This window comes from Camellia sinensis, chromosome 4, assembly GCF_055761805.1.
Source record: "Camellia sinensis isolate YWXY chromosome 4, ASM5576180v1, whole genome shotgun sequence".
Lineage (NCBI taxonomy): Eukaryota > Viridiplantae > Streptophyta > Magnoliopsida > Ericales > Theaceae > Camellia > Camellia sinensis.
In genome coordinates this window covers 115,167,949-115,172,297 of record NC_138964.1, presented here as the reverse complement: position 1 = coordinate 115,172,297, position 4,349 = coordinate 115,167,949, and the positions used below count along the sequence as shown (strand labels likewise).

The 4,349-nt window shown below is 36.0% G+C and overlaps 1 long non-coding RNA gene across 1 annotated transcript; it reads right to left on the bottom strand.

Moving 5' to 3' along the window:
• Nucleotides 1-1,565: 1,565 nt before the first annotated feature.
• LOC114277219 (uncharacterized) lies at nt 1,566-4,060 on the bottom strand. Its single transcript, XR_003634533.2, has 2 exons — nt 3,485-4,060; nt 1,566-1,875 (listed from the first exon to the last, which is right to left on the bottom strand). It is a non-coding gene; the product is annotated as an uncharacterized LOC114277219 (long non-coding RNA).
• Nucleotides 4,061-4,349: the final 289 nt, after the last annotated feature.

Here is a 4,349-nt window from a genome sequence, read left to right as displayed (position 1 = left end):
GAGCAGATACATACAATAGGTATGGCAATGATTCTAAGGGTCTATTTAATCTAAATGCGAATGTAGTAGACACAAAGGAATGTGTGGATCCGAAATCCATTAACACAAAAGCATCTTGATTACATATAGAGATAGTACTTGAGACAACAGCTTTAGTATTCTGTAGGTCACCTGGGACGAGTACAAAGACTCTCTCTTGCCTCAATGTGTCTTTGGTAGCGTTAGGTCTCACGGTGTTCCTTGGTTCACGGATAGATCAAGTTGAGCTAACGGATGGTCTTCCACCTAACCAAATGCCCAGTTTTGCCACATCGAAAACACACCCCAGATGTGTGGTAACAAACTCCCTGGTGTTTTCTACCACAGATGTTACATGTTGATGCAGAGTCCCTTGAAGGGCTAGAACTCGATGAACCCGTATTTGCTTCTTAAACATCTTCTTCTTCAAAAAGAAGCCTTGCCTCTTGCCTTTCCGTTCAAACGGTTTATTTTGATTGGCCATATTAGTTTTTGACATTAAAGCCCAGTCTAGCACATCAACATAAGTAGGAAATTTCAGTACATTCACCCTTTCCAGGATATCGTTACGAAGACTGCCCTCAAATTTTCTCACATTTTTATAGTCGGTGTCAACCATATGCGGTGCAAATCTAGCCAGTTCGGTAAACTTGGCCTCATACTTAACTGCAATCATATTGCCTTGCTTCAACCCCTCATATTTAGACACCTCTCTATCATGGACACACTGTGAAAAATACTTATCATAAAAGAGCTCAAGAAACCGTGTCTAGCATATGCCCTTGTTGTCATTACGAATTAACATCCACCACCTTCTTGCTTCATCCTCCAGTGTAAAGGTGGCCAACTGTACTTTCTGTGTTTCAAGGCATGGGAATACTTCAAATAATTTTTCAATACCATGGACCCAAGCTTCTGCTTTCAATGGATCCACTCCCTTGTGAAACAGTGGTGGCTTTATTTTCTTAAACTCTTTAGTGAGAGCTATTATTCGGTCATCATTTTGTAAGTCGTGCACAGGTTGTACCGAAGGTGAGGGTAACGGTAGTTGCCACTGTTGTTGTTGCCTTAGTGTTTCTGCAATATCCTATATCAGTCTTTCTATTCAGTCTAGCCTGGCAGTAGAAGATTCTTCTATTTCGTTGGATCTTGTTCTTACCATTATCTGATGAGACTTGTATTAAATTTCATACAAAAATAAGGTACACAATATACACAGACAGAAAGAGCATGCATATACAGACAGGCAACAGTGTATATGTCATGTAATCACATATTTCAAAACACTTTAGCATATTCTTAATGAATTCAAGAATATATTTATCACATGAATGCAACTTAAGTCTTTTCTAGACACTTTATTGTTCATTTGGACAAGTGTATGAATTATTACTTATACTTTGATACCACTCTGTCGTGACCCGAACTCGCCGCTAGAGGTTAGGATCATAACCGACCAGTAATCATGAGATTACCTACGGCCTCAGTCAGAAATTAGTCACATTTAATATTGAAAGGGGGCCAGAAGTGGAAGCAGAATTAGAAACTTTGTTCAATGAGCTGTGCATATATGGCATTACACAAACTTTTCACAATATATTGATAACTTACATTAGACAGTCATTTAGGATATCTATATATATATATATATACATAAGTCAAGGATCATTTCAAAACAATCTTCACAAAAACTAAGTTATATCCTTAGATACAAACTTGGTCCTATGGGACCACAAAACTAAAGAAAAGGAAAATCATAAACAAAGCCTCACACGTGAGACATCCATAACAGGCTCCACGATATCAGATATCCTTAACGGGTTCACTAGGGCTGAGGTTGGACATCCTGCTGCTCACCTACATACATATAAACAAAGAGTGAGCTAACGTTCAATGAATAATACCAAAGTAAAAAGGTTGAGTAATTGAGCCCTTTTTAACAGATAAGTATTTTACATTAGAACAACCTCGGGTCCAATATGCGACGGAACGACCTTAGGTCCAACAAATAGCAAAATATACAGTATGAGTTCAATCATTAGTCAACAGAACGACCTTGGGCCCAACAATGTACAGAATGACTATAGGTCCAACAGTTAACAAACTCACCGATCGGATTCAGTTTTTTCTTATCAAAACGATCTTGGGTCCAATCATTTACAGTAATATAATGGCCAATCAATTATTGCAATTGCATATCCGCCATTCAAACTAGTCAGAGATTCAATTATATCATATCAGTCAATCAGTCTTATCAGAGATCCAAAACGACCTTGGGTCCACTTTATCAAATACACAAATGGCCTTAAGCCCAATTTAGATATTTCGAGCGACTTTGCTCCATTATTCAGATATATATATATATAGAATGACCTTAGGTCCACTATTCATGTTTATGTCATGTCATTTTCTTGTACAGATAATATTCTCATTAAGATCATATTGTTCAAACAGAAGATGGTAACCCATTCACATTTATCAAATCATAGGTTTAGAAAAGTTTACCACATGTGAACAATCAGAAAATAGAGTATAAGTAAAATATCTTTACTAAGATATTACTCACAGTGTTCAGTTGCTTGATTTGTCCTCGCAGTTGACCCTAGAGTTTTCAATTCTCCTAATTCTAGCAAGAACTTGAGTTGTCTTTTTCAATTCCTCAATCCCTTAAGCCAATCTTCAAGTTTTCCTCTCCTTAGTCTTGAGTTCTCACTTCTCTCTCTCTCTCTCTCTAAATGGTATTTTCCAGCCAAATGTTGAAGATGGACTCAAAATTATAAGCCTAGGCCCTTACTTAACATATATATATAATGTCATTAACTTAACTTAATTAAACATGCTTAGGTTAGTTAACCTCATTTAGTTTTAATCAATTTAATCTAATTAATTTGATCTGAATCAATTTTTAATTAAATTTCACCGTAGGCTCTAACAATTATGTTAATCATAATGATACAGTTAATTTTGATTTATGTCACATCTACGATCCTCAATTTCATATTATAACAGAATATAGTGCAAATATCTCTACAATGGACAGACATGAATTCAAAAACACATACAATCACATGATTCGCATCCAAATTCACATTAAGCACATAATCATAAATATAACTAAAGATTAACAGCACAATGCAGAACGGGGTTGTCATACAATGAAATTAAAGTTATTCGTATATAAATACATAATTACATGTATGGACAAACATATATTATCAATACAAATTACAACTTGATCTCAATTATCAAAATCTACAGATCCATCAACAAACAAGAACACTGAAGACAATGAAAATCCAATAGCCACAACTTCAAATCTAGGACAAATTAGAGAACTAGGATAAATTTCTACAACTCTACAAACAATACACAAATCAGACGAACACAAATTAGAGAACATCAAAATCAGGGTATATAAATAACTTTGGATTCATTGAATAACGTAGAATCTATTAATAGGCGAGACCTAGGCGACTGGTGATGCCGAATCAGCGGTCTCCGCCCTTCGATCCTCCATTTGGAGTGGATTCATTGTAAGAGCAAAAGAGGAAAGACAGTTAATGATGGCACGGCAGAAAGGCTCCAACCGCTTCTTCAAAGACGAAGATCTCAACCTAGAACCACTGCTCAACAAGAACCTCAAACTCAAAGGGCTTCGGGAAGAGAGAGAAAGAGGGATATGAAGATCGAAACATACTGCTCCTATAATACCTATCCAATACCGGTGGCAATGACAGCAAGCAAGACAGATTGGGAGTTGGGCCCCCCCCCCGGTAGTGGAGGATAATGAAGATGAGTACGATTTACCTGAGAAGAGAGAGAGTGAGTGCGACCACGATGATCAGAAGAGTTGTTAGAGAAAAGCAACGGTCGACGGGGGCCACAAGAGTGGCAGCCAGCGGTGATCAAACTGTTCGTCGCCTCTGATGGAGATAGATAGAGGAGTCAATTAAAGAGAGAAAGATAGAGAATTCGATCTATGAGGAAATAGAGGGGGTTTGAAAAGAGAGATACACGTGTGATCTAAATATATGGGTGGTTTGGTCATTTTACAAAAGCATATCTTTATAAACAAAGTAATTTGATACCTGGACTTTTAGACTGAAGAAATTCAAAATTAGATTTATGAACCAAGAGCCCATTTAAAAAAATTAACTCAATTTAAGTAAATTAGATTTTAGATTAATCACAAAATGATATGTGTATTTTAATTGTTAAAAAATTCAAAAAATATGAGAAAATTATATTGAAATTTTTTATCTCAAACAGAGCACAACGTTTTTACTTATATTATATAAAATTGTTATAAAATATCTTTTTGTAACATTATT